Here is a 14,704-nt window from a genome sequence, read left to right on the forward strand (position 1 = left end):
TTTATTCTATTCACATTATTAATCAGTTTAATTAAGATGTGACAAATACTGCATCATAACGTGTTGGAGAACAGATTGAGAAGATGAAATCCTGTCACAACATTTAAATATAAATACAAACTGACTTATTCTCTGGTAGATGTTCAGCACAGCTTTAAACAGACTCCTTCCTCCTCTAGTCAGGTGGAACCTGGAGGACAGAACATACAGTTAAATGGTAGAAAATGCTCAGGATTTATCATGTTTCTATACAGTATAAAGTAAACCTTATCAAATGTCCAAGACGGTGAACGTCCTGGAGTTTATTTATGAATCTGAGAACACGTCTCCAGCCTCAAGAACAGAAACTAGAAGTTTGGAAGTTTATAGCGATGCTGGAAATAATCAGATTAAAACAGGAGCATTGACAGTGAGTGTGGATGATTATTGTTGTTCTGTGGTCTCATTTACCAGAGTTCTGTACATGAACAACACACATCTAGGCTATGAGTAGAAAACAACTTCAAGGAGAACTGCTAAACTACTTGGTTATATCATGTGACGGTAACACACTGGTCCATGGGTAACATCCCAAACCAACCCCTCTGGGGACAAATTGCAATGGGTCTAAGTACACCCCATTTCTAAGTGTTCATTCACACATTATTATTATTTTTAGAAACCTATATGTATTCATTTTTTAAAATAAAGAATATTCTTTTGCATTTTATTCAACTATGTAGCAGAAATGTGTGAGTGTGTCAAATCACTTGTTTTGGATCAAAAAAGATGGAACATAGGAACATAGGAATAAGTCCTGGAAAGCTAGATGGAAGCAGATATGAATGTAGCTCAAAAACATTAATTTTGTCTTCTTTAACTTTCAACAATGGTGTTTGGTTCTTTTGGTAAGACAAAGGGAATAGATAACATTTTACATGTCTGACATGTTTGGACCTTCACCTGCAGTCTCCTTCAGAGGAGTCATCTGGTAGAAGTGATGTGTCATTTAAAAGGTGTTCCTCCTGTAGGCGTGCCAGATCTGACAGATCCACCAGGTTGGCCACGCCCCCCACCATCCGATGGTCTCTGGAGGACAGAGTCCCATGTGTCGGAGAGTATTCATGCTGTAGTTCACCCACTTACTGATCTCAATGGCCTCTGTAATCCAGCACTTGAATTTAGTATTTTCTGTTTTGATGACTCTTGCTCCGGTCCAGTCCATAATGTGATCACTGCGTTTGCAATAATCTGATATATCCAATCTAACATTTTGTTCTTCTGGTTTTTCTTGTGAGTCAACCTGATGTTTCCTTCACACATTCCTTCTGGTGTTCTTTTTTCTCACGTTGAAAGTTCTTCCTTGGGTTCTAAAACCAATGTAGGTTTTATTGCATCCACAGCAGGTACTGGTCAGTATGTGCGGATTTCCTGTGTACACAACATACACAGTTATTAGGCAAGTTGTAGTTTTGACTGTTATTTTTATTTTTTAACAACGGCAGTGCTCTTGCTCAATCCAAAATGTTAATAAAGCTCATCAGTTCCCAACAGAACTGATTATTCCTCACCCACTAATGGTTTGTGGAGGAAACTCATTCTGGCTTCCAGTCTTTGGAAGAATATTATGATATAGACTGAAAGATATGTAATATTGGCTCTTGTACAAGGAGTCATATATATACACCATTTATGCTTATGGTTGGACATCAGGATGAATATCTTCAGCAAGGCTGCAGCTAATGGGGATCCTAACAAAACAAACAACCATAGGCAGTATAAATATGGCCAGTGGAGCTGCTCCTCTAAAGTTAAGCCAAAGCTAGTTGAGCTCCCCCTGGTGACTGGCTGCAGTATAGGTCAAAAGCTCCATCTCTTCCATGTTAGTGAGCCAAACTAATACACTAAAATACATGTCACATAATTGTTTTCCTCCAGTTTTGATATCTATACATCCATTTTTTTTGTTATTGGCATTCTGTGCTGTTTTTGTTTGTTTGATTCAAGATTCAAGATTAACTTTATTGTCACCCAAGAGAGAAATTTGTTCTGGGCCACTCACCATGCTGCAGCCACAACACAGAACAAACCATACAACGCAACATAATGGGCAATACAGTTGTTTTTGTTTTGTTTTCTACTCAACATATAGGGGGGTTGCTCACGTGGCAGCGTGACTTGGAGGGGCGTGACTGGGAGGAACAGTCTGCCTGATCTGAACCCGAGCAGTGTTCAGTTATTGGACTTCTGTGCAAGTCGCAGTTTGTCCATAACTAACACCATGTTTGAACATAAGGTTGTTCATCTGTGCTCTTGGCACCATGATGGCCTAGGTCGTAGGTCAATGATTGACTTTGTAGTCGTATCATCTGACCTGCGACCCTATGTTCTGGACACTCAGGTGAAGAGAGGAGCAGAACTGTCAACTGATCACCACCTGGTGGTGAGTTGGATCAGATGGCTGGGGAAGACACCGCGCAGACCTGGTAGGCTCAAACGTATAGTGAGGATCTGCTGGGAACGCCTGGTAGAAGAACCTGTTGAGATGGTCTTTAACTCCCACCTCAGAGCTTCAACCCCATCCTGGGGATGGTGGGGGACATTGAGTCTGAATGAGCCATTTTCCACTCAGCCATTGTTAAGAAGGCTGTTTGAGTTGTAGCCACAAGGTCACTGGTGGTGGTTGTGGCGGTAACCCCTGAACACCCTGGTGGACTCTAGAGGTGAGGGGAGCTGTCAAGCTGAAGAAGGAGGCCTACAGGACATGGTTGGTCTTTGGGTCTCCGGAAACTGCTGACCAGTACCAGATGGCTAAGCCTTCTACAGTTGGGGCAGTCTCTGAGGCAAAAACTCAGGCATAGGAGGAGTTTTCGGGGCAATGGATGAAGACTATCAATTGGCTCAGAAAGTGAGCAGTCTGTGGGTCTCCAAAAGCTACTGACCAGTACTGGATGGCTAAGCATACCATGGCTGGTTTGGTGAGGCTATGGAAGGTCAGCTCCAAATAGGTTCTGACAAACTGCCCAGCATCTCAGGTGCGACAAATTGCCCACACCATTTTCAGTGGGGACGGGGAGCAGCTGACGTCACCTGGGGCTATTGTCTGGCGGTGGAAGGAACACTTTGAAGAGCTCCTCAATCCCACCCACACATATTCCACAGTAGAAACAGAGCTAGAGGGCCTGGGGTTGGGCTGCCCAATCTCTTGGGAAGAAGTTGCTGAGGTGGTGATACAACTCCTTAACACTGGAGCACCAGGAGAGGATGAAATCTGCCCTGGGTATCTTAGGGCTCTGGATGTTGTAGGGCTGTCCTGGTTTACACGTCTCTGCAACACTGCATGGACATCGGAGGCGGTGCCTCTGGAGTGGCAGACCGGGGTGGTGGCTCCCATCTGTAAAGAAGGGGACAAGAGGATGTGTTTTAACTATAGGGCGATCACACTCCTTAGTCTCCCTCCATAGAAAAGTCTATGCTGAGGTGCTGGAAAACAGGGTTCAATCAATAGTTGAACCTAAGATTGGGGAGCAACAATGCGGTTTTTGTCCTGTCCATGGAACTGTGGACCAGCTCTTTACCCTCGCTCGGGTGCTGGAGGGGAAATGGGAGTTTGCTCAACCGGTCCACATGTGTTTTGTGGATCTGGAGAAGGCTAACGATCAAGTCCCCAGAGGCATCCTGTGGGGACTGCTCTGGGAGCATGTGGTGGATGGCCCCTTGCCGGATGATGGAGGGTGTCGAGTTCAGTGATCAGAGGATCTCATCTCTGCTTTTTGTGGATGATGTGGTCCTCCTAGCTTAATTGAACTATGACCTCCACCTCTTACTGGGGCGGTTTGCAGAGTGTAAAGCGGCTAGGATGAAGATCAGCACCTCAAAGTCTAAGGTCATGGTCCTCAGTCAGAAAAGGGTGGATTGCTCATTCCAGGTTGGGGAGGAAGTCCTGCCCCAAGTGGAGGAGTTTAAGTATCTCGAGATCTTGTACATGAGTGAGGGTAGGATGAAGCGGGAGATTGACAGACCTATCAGAATGGCATCTGCAGGCGCTTAATCAGTCTTTTGCGGTGAAGAGAGAGCTTAGCCAAAAGGTGAAGCTCTCAATTTACTGGTCAATCTATGTTCCAACCCTCAGTTTTTGAACTTTGGGTAATGACCAAAAGATTGTGGATAAAAGCGGCCGAAATTAATTTCTTGTGGCCTGGCTCAGCCTTAGAGATAGGGTAAGGAGCTCATTCACGTGCGAAGGAGCTCAGAGTAGAACCGCTGCTCCTCCACATCAACAGGAGTCAGCTAATGTAGTTTGAGGATCTGGTGAAGATGCCTCCAGGAAGAAGGCATCCTCACCAGATGAGAGAACACAGAAGATAAGACAGAGGAAAAACCAGAGATGAGAAAGAATCAGCAGACAGAAGAAGGAGAGAAGATGACAACACAACGTAGAGGAAATGAAACAGAGAAACAGTGTTTGATAATTGAAGGAAAACATGGAGAAGAATCAAAGGACAGAGAGAAAGAAAAACTGAAGACAAAGCTACAGACGAAAGAAAGAGAGCAGAAAAAATGTGAGGAAAGCGTTTCTCGACTAAAGAGTCAGATGGAGGAGGAGAAGCAGATAAATTAACTGATACAGCAGAAGAGGAAGGAAGATAAGATGGAGGAAGAAACACAGAGAAGAAGATAGAACTAAGAAACCTCCTCTAGAGACAAAGAAAGATCTGGAGAAGATAAAGACACTGCTGGATATAATGAGAAAGAGGAGACTGTCTTAATAAAGAAAAGACAGAAAGCAACTAATGAAAAACAGGAGATTATTAGAAAACTAGAGGAGATGGAGAAAGAGAGGAATGATGAGAATCATTATTAGGAGAGATTCAGATGAGGACCTTTGATGAACTATTGGGAGTCAAACAGTGATCGAAGTGAAAATATTTGGTTCCAGCTGTCAGACAAACAGTATCCAGAGAACCAGAAAACAAGAAGTGTCTTTAACTGTTTCTGTACATCCTGGCTATCGATGTAGGTAGGAAACATTTAAAGGAATCCTGCAGTACTGGACTAGTTCTCTCCACATAGAAGTTATTTTATTTCCAACTTCAAAGGTCAAAGAGACACACAGTAAGATGAGGGGACGTTCCTCTGGGACCATGGAGCTACATGAAGACATGAGACCAAGTACAATACATCCAGTAACACACAAGTGTACGTGTGCGAGATGATGCAGACGATACAAAATGGTGCAAAGACAACACACTTGGGAGACAATGCACCTATAAAAATACACAGAAAAGACGTGTCCAGGGGCTGAGTATAGGTTGTTATATCATAAGTTGTAATATGATTGTGGTTGTGAGTGTGTGTGTTGCACAGGTGTCAAACATATGCCCCGTGGTCCAAAAGTGGCTCACCAGAGGGTCTTATGTGGCCCCACAGGATGAAATTGCAAAGTAATTTAAAATGAAAGTGAAATTTCGATAAAGTCCAATTGATTCTTGCATGAGGTTCCATCGTATAGTTTTTTATTGAGATATTTAGATTTTGCACATTTCTAAGGGGAATGGAAGCAAGTGAGATATAGAACTTTCCAGAAATTTTTGCTTATTATGTGCTTATTATTCTTAAGAAATGTCGGTTTTTAAATGTAAACACTTTCATAATGTTCTTTGTACTAAAACAAAGGGGAACATTCAGACTTGTGGTTATTTATAGGTTAATGCATTGTTGTGTTACTGCTCTGAACCCTTCGAGATGAAACTGGGCTGAATGTGGCCACTGATCTAAAATGAGTTTGACACCCCAGGCGTATTGTGTATGTTTAGTTCACTTTCAGCGAGTTAATGTAAAGAAACATGAACAGAAACAATGTGCTCTCTGTTTTCTTCGCTGAATTATCTTGTCATAGTATTGTCTGCATGTTGTGTTTTGGTCCAAACACAGAGCTGAAACGTATTTCCAAGGGAAAGTGAAGGCACCACCTTCTCCAGGTAACCAGGTGTCTCTTACTTCGCATTTTGAGTGGAACCCTCCCCCAGGACACTTCCAGAGGAAGGCAGCAGGTATGTTTTCATTAAAGTCCTTCGTCCGTTGTCGTGTATTTGACACAAGTTTATGTCAAACTTTAAATGTTTAAATGTATTGATGTTTGTTTAGAATGAAAAGGTGAGTTTGAGAAGGGCAGGGAGAGTGGGACACGTTTTATCACCTTTATCAAACTTTACCTCTTCACTTTAATGTTTAGAATCACAGTGAAAACTGAAATAAAAGTCAAACAGGTCCAGATGTGTAACAATCTAAATAATCATGTTTCATTATCGATCTTCTAAATGTTCCAACTACACTGTGGATCATTTTCTTTTCTTTTTTTTTTTCTTTTAGCTGATGCAGGTGAAAGTGAAACTAAAATCGTTAAATGTTGTCATTAAAATGTTCAAGTGTATCTGTCTGGGGCCTGCAAGAGAGACACAGTGGATGTGTAAATGTTTACAGTGTGTAGAAAAAGAAGAAAAGAAATAAACGGAAAAATTACATTCCACAGAAACGTGTAAATTCATTTACATAAATGTGAAGTGAAACTCTCCTCTCTGTCACATGCTCTGTAGCTTGTGTTTTTTCTTTTTAAATGCATAACACCCCTTGTCAGCATCACAAACAGTAATAATTAACTTTTATTTTCTAGTAGAACTCAAAGATTGGAGCCACTCCTCAGGTGATTTGTGCTCAGTTAGACTGTGATGAGGTCAAGGTCTCTGTTGGACCTCTAAAAAAAACTTGAGCATGAGGAAACTTGAGGAGCTCAGACTCTGTGTTGCGTTCACTTACCTTGTGGTCCTCTCCGTGATGCACTCATGCACAGGTAAATCCAACACATCACTAGCTCTCTGATAGTTTAAATGAACCCTACCTTCCGAACAAGACAGACTTTATTTCTTTTCCAGGTCAGTCTGATGTGATTGGTCCGTCTCAACCAATCGTGGCTTTCGTCGGTGCTGACGTCGTGTTGCCGTGTCTCCTGCAGCCCGCCATCGATGCCTCTGATATGACTGTGGAGTGGTCCAGGCCTGATCTGCACCCCAGGTTCATCCTGGTGTGGCGTGACACCCAGGATCTGCAGTTTAAAAAACATCCGTCCTTCCATGACAGGACGTCTCTGTTCACCCACGTACTGAAGCAGGGAAACATCTCACTAAAGCTGTCCTCAGTGAAACCTTCAGACCAGGGGACGTACAGGTGCTTTGTTCCAGAGATGAACCGACACGCCTCAGCTCAGCTTGTTGTAGGTGAGTGAAACGTGATGTCTTCAAAGTGCTTTTATGGTTGGGGTTCTCCCAGGAGGTTGGTTGGGGTGGTTATGGCCCAGCGGGTTGTCCACGGTAGAGCAGGTTGTCCACGAACCACAGGGTTAGTAGTTTGATCCTGAAGTGTGAACCCCCAGTTGCTCTCTGCGTGTAGCACAGGTGTAAGTGAATGGGTCGATGTGTCTGTGACTGTAAAGCTCTTTGAATACCAAAAAGTAGAAAGGTGCAATATGAAAACAAGGTGTTCATGTTTTGTCATTTTCTACCTCATCAGTCTGGCATGTGTAAACTCAAACTGTACAAATGTCTGCACCACCAAACCTTTCCAATTCTTCATTGATCCAAAACAATCAACTGATGAATTGGAAAGATAGAGAAGCAGCCGTAAATTAAAGCAGAAATACGTAACAACCAAGAGGACCAATCACAGCAATTGTGGTGATCGTCCCTATGTTCCCCCGCTTTATATGTGACTGGGGAACATAGGACCGCTATGGTTATGGTTATGGTTATGATACTTCCTGCTTTGCTTGAGTGCAGACGCTTCACCCCTCTGCTCTCCGCTCTACTTTCTTTTTTTCCTCCATTGCAATCCTTTCCTTTTGCAAATATTTTTATGGAAAGCAGGTCCTTTTCCTGCTTTGGCTGCCAACGAAGGCGGTCGAATTTTTCTTCCCTCTCCTCTCCCTTATCTTCCCTGCTTTGCTACTCTCGTCTCGTCTGTCTACTGTCTATACTTTTGAGAGACTCTCTCTGCACTGCTCTCCAAGCTACAAAAAAAAAAAACATGGAATTGATTAGCTGGTCTCTAAACACTGTTGACACAATTTTTTTCGTCAAGAAGCCTGGCCTTGGTGGGAGCCGTATTGCCCTGTTGAAACATTCGCAGCTGGCTACATGATGGATGCGTGGGAGAGGTGATGGGTTAGTGTCTAGCGGCTCTTTCCGCGGAATTGAAGACATCTGTCTATTTGGAACCACGATCATATGTCTTTTGCAGATTGGATTAGGCATTGCCCTGATTTATTGAGGAAATCAAAGAACGGTGACAGCTGTCCAAAGCCCCATAAAGCTGCCCAACATGATTGGACCAGTGGGCAGAGCTGTTGGCACTCAGACTGTGGCTATCGACCACAAATTCACAAAAACATCATGGAGGAGCTTTCGGCTTTGCAAAGGAAAAGGTATCGATTAGGAGACCAGAATGGACAAACAGAGTATTCGTGCAAAAGAATGCGTCTACTCACACCAAGACCAAACAATTCCCAATCTTATCTGGTTTGGTGCCCTCACCCAGCACTGGCCTTCCCTGAAGATCACTGCAGTGAGACGCTCTTGCATTCCTCCCCCACTTCCCACGGACACCTGCTGATAGTTGACTCTGTTTGGGACCCGATCAAGGTTGTCGCACCAAGATTGTGATTCTAGGCGAAGCGGCTCTCCAGGGCTACACATACACACACATATGGACAGATATGCAACCACACCCTGTACCCCCATCCAACGTCTTTTCCACTTTTTACCACCAGTGACGAGCGGTGCCGGGATGCGCCGTAGTTGTCTGTAGAACGGATGGCCGTTTGTTTGCACTGGGTCATTATGCAGGTTACTCCATCACCACATAAAGCCCCACCCCCAAACAGTGTTGTTTTTGGCAGCCATTTTAGATTTAGTCTTAGTCTTTTGGATGAAATGCTTTTAGTTTCAGTCAAATTTTTTGTCACTTTTATATGTGACAGTTGTAGTCGACGAAAATTCAGAAAGGTTTTAGTCAGTTTTAGAAAAAAAGAGAGAAAGTACTTGTACTTTAATAAATGAATTTAGGTCAATAAGTGATGGAATTTGGAATCAAGGCTGACAGGTTTTATCAAGCGTTGCAATTCATAAAACAACAGTTATCCTTAATGCTTTTGTATGATAACCAGATTCCTACTAGATTTAAAGCTCTAGTATAGACTTTCCCATTGATGGAGATGAAATGCTGCCGTGTTGTACTTCATTGCTGTGGGAAAGAAACCTTTTATCTCCATTTTTTCAACGTGTGTTTTTCTCATGAATTGATGCCCACTGCATCATACAAGAGTGTCCCACAAAAGTTGTGAAAATAGACGATCTACAAGATCAACACGTTGCAACACACTGTGAGTTTGTAGATGGGCTATTTTCAATTACGATAATAAAGGAATGGTTTTAGAGATATGATGTTTCCACACAACAGCAAATACTTTCCGATCTACTAAAGATTATGTATTACACAAAGAGGTACCAGTGGAATCAATGTTCATTAGCAAAAACAGTCTGACTTTGGCAATTTCTGAGAATTTGCTAAAGTTAAATAAACATACACATATCCAAAATATGAGCAATGGATGAGGAACACATATGCTCAACTTGACCTTGTCTACCAGACCAGATCATACTGTCATTGGATATAAACATGGCTAAACATGCTGCTAGCGTTACATTAGCTACAGAAGTGTGTTGTTCATTAAGACACATGTGAAACAGCAACAGGTCTGAAATGCTACATTTTCCTCCATGTTTCAGTTACTTGGACATGGGTCCATATGACAACATGTTATACTCACCTGGCAAAAAATCCCTGCATGTTCTACACATGACAGTAACAGCAATGAATGACATAACCAAGCTAACTTTAGCCTGATGTTAGCAGCCCATTTGTGGCAGAACTTATGTGGAAAACCTTAAGTTTACTATGAAATTCATCACAAGCTGATTGTCGGAGAGTCGAGTAACATTGTATAGCAACAATGAATTAATAAACTCAATTGTGTGTCTGTGTGTGGGACTAGTGACCAACTGACTGGTTGCAGGCGTGTTGTGCAGAATGTGCGCTGTATGTGGTGGGCGTGACCAATCAAAGATAAGATGCAGCAGCACTGCTGATACTTTTTAGCTTTTGACAGACAGATTACACACACAATAGGAATAGTAATAGGAATGTCATGCATTTTGAACGTCTGGCAGATCACCCACTAACATTTACAACTAGTTTCGTCTCGTCAACAAAAACTCACACACGTCTCGTCATTTTTTAATCATCAAAGAGTCATGTTTAACTTGTCATCATCTCGTTATCGTCATGATAAATAAAGCCGAAACAATTTCGTCATTGTCATCATTGACGAAAAACAATCTGATTGGCCCAGCAGCATTAATCTAGCCACGCAAACAGCCATTTCAGTTCCACACATAGGTAAACAGCCCTGTGGGGAGCCCACGTGAGGTTGTTGTTGAATGAATGAATGAAAAGAGAATTAGCTATGTTGAGTTACGTACATTAGCCAAGCTAGCTGACCTGTGCAGATCAGTCATTGAGAATCTCTCTGGAGCCTCACTTCCCAAACTGTAGACAGAAACAGAAATGGAGGAGATAGAGTGTCAGGCACAACTGCAATACAATAAGTATCTACAGAGGAAAATGCATTATTTAATTCAGGATAGAGTTTATTCTTTATTGTTAATTTAAGCTCGACCACATTTTTTGAAACAAGAAGTGTATAATCCACCCCCTGCACAGCATCACCCTCTGGTGGAGCCATGTCACAACTGCCCCTAATACAAAGACACCATTGCTCCCAGGTTATGTGGGAATTTCATGATACTGTCAACAAGCTTTCAAAAACCTCTCATTTGTAGGTGCTGCCTCCTCACCTGTAATCCTGATGTTCAACAACATCACCAGTGAAGGAAGAGCAGGAGGAGGAGTAGTAGGAGGAGTGGTGTTACAGTGTGAATCCAGAGGCTGGTATCCAGAGCCTGAGGTGTTGTGGCTGGACGCTGAGGGAAACCTGCTCTCTGCTGGACCTCCAGAGACAGTCAGAGGTCCTGATGATCTCTATACTGTCAGCAGCAGAGTGACTGTGGACAAGAGACACAACAACAGCTTCACCTGTAGAGTCCAACAGAACAACACCCACCAGACCAGAGAGGCTCACATACATGTTCCAGGTAGAACACGCTTAGAGAACGGACCATGACATGATTCTAGTTTGAGACAGTTTGTGTGTGATTGTGTAGAAATGTCATGTAACTCTGTGTGTTTTCATTTCAGATGATTTCTTCTTCTCCTCATCCAGTTCTGCTGATGGGATGATGGGAAGAACAGTTCCAGTTCTTCCCATCATCACTGGTTTGGCTGTTAGCTTAGCTGTTAGCATCATGGTTATTTTTGCAGGTGTCTTCTTTGTGTGGAGACAAAATAGAACCAGTAAGTTACAGATGAGTCACCACATTAATGATGTAAAACACCAGCAAACGTCTTTTCTAGTTGAATTCAGCTGCTTTGATTTTACACAGAAACCAAGAAAAGATCCAGAGATGAAGCTGAAAGAGGAGAAAAGCTCCTGGCAGAGGAAACGGTGAAGATGAAGCTTTTAGAAGAAACTAAAGATGTAAGAGACAAGAAGTAAAAGATTAAACCTGCTGACTGATCATCATCCATCAGTCTGTCTGACATTTCTCCACTTCCTTCCATTTGTCAAAGTGGCGCCAGTATCCCGGTGAAACGGGTGGTGCCATCATGTTTAAGTTTTGATCCAGAGTCTCATCAGTATTTTCTGAGACCGGAGCCATGTTATCAATGACCCATCAACATTTCCTTTACACTCTCTGGTGACGTCTGCTCTACCTCCACTAGTTACAAAGATTATTACACTACATTGATTTGTATATTTTCCTGGTAGTTTAGTGTTTAAGTTTGGCACCAGGAGAAGCTCCACATGTTTTGACTTCAATTTAAAGGAGTTGTCATCGCGTCCACTTTTTGTACAGTCTATGATGTGAAAACACTGACACCTTCAGACTCAACAGTGACTTTTGCTCCATCTACTGATGAAATGATAAAACTGCATTTAGTATTTTGAAGGGGGTTGTTTCAGTGCTGTGTTTTTGTGGAAACCAAAGTCTTTTAATTCCACAATAAGGAAGTAGTTTAGAACCAAATCATTTTGTCATCTTCCTCAATCAAAGTAAATGTTTCTCATCATGTCTCTTTATGTGACTTCACTGTCAGTGGGAGAAGAAGCTCAAAGAGGAGGAGAAGAAAAGAGAAAGAGCTGAGGAAGAAGTGGAGACGCTGAAGAGGAAACTGGAAACTGAGGTGCTTCACGAATAAAGTCTGAATGATTGAGAGATAGAACATGAAGCTGACTGATGTGAAAGGACTAATCTGTGGATGTCGTCTCCTCCCAAACCTGAACAAACACAGAACAGCAGCAGCTCAGACAGTCAGGAGACGTCAGGAGACATCACTGTGGTCATTAATGGCAAGACCAAATATATAAGTCTACAAAACGAGTCTGATCAGGTGATGTTGCTTTAAGAGACAAAATCTATTTTCTTTATTTTTTTCATAGAAAATATAGATTCAACAGATTTAATAGACACCAACATTCATTTGTTCCTGCCTCTGTGTCTCATTCTTCTTGTGTTTCATTTCCGTCCTGCAGGACAAACCACTGGAAGGACATCAGTTAAAAGTCCAGATCAACAATAGTGAACCCATCACATACACATTTGATCCATCAGTGGAAGTCAAGGCTGGAAACTCTGTTACTGTGAGTCTTTGTAGATGTTTCACTGATGTTGTTGTATTTTTCATTTTCTTACTTTTCCTTCAGTTTTTCTAATTATTATTTTCTGACTTGTGACTCTGTGACCTTTGGATTTACCACATTTACAGATATGCCATCCAGACTATGACCAGCGTTATGTTCTACCTGGTGAACTGGTCTGGGAGGACCTTAAGGCCTGGAGGTCTGGAGACAGAGTCCAGGTCTCTCTGCAGTGAAATAAGTTCAATAAAGTTCAGTAATCCAGCAAACAGCAACATTATAGATGAGAAACAGCACGACTCAGATCTTCCTGCAGAAACCACACACTGCAGAGAAAGTCTCTGGAAACACTTGGCTCCATTTTATTGGATTGGTCAAGTTTGATGTGAACGTTGGTTTGTTTAAAGACTTTTACAGGATGACGTCAGTGTTTTAGATTCTATGTAACAAGTCTCCTTGTTTCCTCGAATTAACAGATGAAAATAGCAGTTAATATATGGATGTAAATGTCAACTCTTATTTTGAAAAACCTACATGTGTTGATTTTTTTTTTTTTTAAATAAAGAATGTACTTTTGTATTTATTGACTGGTATTTGTGCATTTTATTCAACTTTGTAGCAGAAATATGTGAGATTCTGCTGATAAGTGATTAAAGCTTCCACATCAATAATTGATCCACTTGGTAGTAACGTTTTTTATTCTTTAGTATTTCTGGCTGCTTCTCCATCTCAGCATTTTCAAATCAACTCTTTTGGATCAATAAAGATGACACATTGAAGAACATGAAATAAATGTTAAATTTCTAGAAATGCTCCATGGGTAACATGTTTACATCCCAAACAAACTTCTCTGGGGACAAATTGCAATGGAGCTAAGTCCACCCATTCTCTAAGTGTTCATTCACACATGAGTCATGGTTCTGAAAATGGGAGAATGAATCCCTCAAATGGGTTACTTTAGTTCTGGTCTGAACAAGGTAATCTTATGACTCGTCTTGAGGGCTGCAAAATGAAATGGGTTACAAAAATAACATGATGTGTCACTATAAAGGTAAACTACAAGGTGAAACATGGTGAACACTTGTAGCCTTAAGGCTGCTATATACAGGAGGAGCATGAAGTTCATTGGTTCATTTGTGATTTCTCTCAGCTTGTTCTCAACACATCAACCACTCTTTGATTAGTCAGAAACTTTAAGTGGCTACGGTTAATGCAGAACATGGAAATGCTAGTGGCCACTCTGTTAGTTTTCACATGCTGTAGGTACATCTAAAAAAAAAATAGAATATTGTGAAAAAGTTCAATATTTTTTGTCAGTCACTTCAGAAAGTGAAACTCATATATTGTCTAGATAGATTCACTCCATTTTAACATGGAGATAAATATTTCAAGCCTTTATTTCTTGTAATTTTCATGTTTATGTCTTACAGATGACGAAACCCAAAACTCAGTTTCTCAAAAAATTAGAATAAAAAATTAGAATAAAACACAAATGTCAGGCTACTGAAAAGTATGTTCATTTTTATGCACTCAGTACTAGTTTGAGCCTCGTTTTGCATGAATTACTGCATCAGTGTGGTGTGGTATGGAAGTGATCATCTTGCGGCTCTGCTGAGATGTAATGGAAGCCCAGATTGTTTTGATAGCAGCCTTCAGGTCATCTGCATTGTAGGGTCTGGTGTCTCTAACCTTCCTCTTGACAATAGTTCATAAATTCTCTATGGGGTTCAGGTCAGGTGAGTTTGCTGGCCAATCAAGCAGAGTGACACCATGGTCACTGAACCAGCTGTTGGTACCTTTGGCAATGTGGACAGGTTCCAAAGTCCTGCTGGAAAATGAAATCAGCATCTACATGAA

The 14,704-nt window shown here is 41.7% G+C and overlaps 1 long non-coding RNA gene and 1 pseudogene across 1 annotated transcript; both read left to right on the forward strand.

Moving 5' to 3' along the window:
• The window catches only part of LOC124995913, a 253,119-nt pseudogene that overhangs the window by 42,065 nt on the left and 196,350 nt on the right, over positions 1-14,704 (forward strand).
• On the forward strand, positions 12,483-13,432 carry LOC125016838. The gene is made up of 3 exons (XR_007113773.1): positions 12,483-12,600; positions 12,743-12,850; positions 12,976-13,432. It is a non-coding gene; the product is annotated as an uncharacterized LOC125016838 (long non-coding RNA).

This window comes from Mugil cephalus, chromosome 1 (assembly GCF_022458985.1).
Source record: "Mugil cephalus isolate CIBA_MC_2020 chromosome 1, CIBA_Mcephalus_1.1, whole genome shotgun sequence".
NCBI lineage: Eukaryota > Metazoa > Chordata > Actinopteri > Mugiliformes > Mugilidae > Mugil > Mugil cephalus.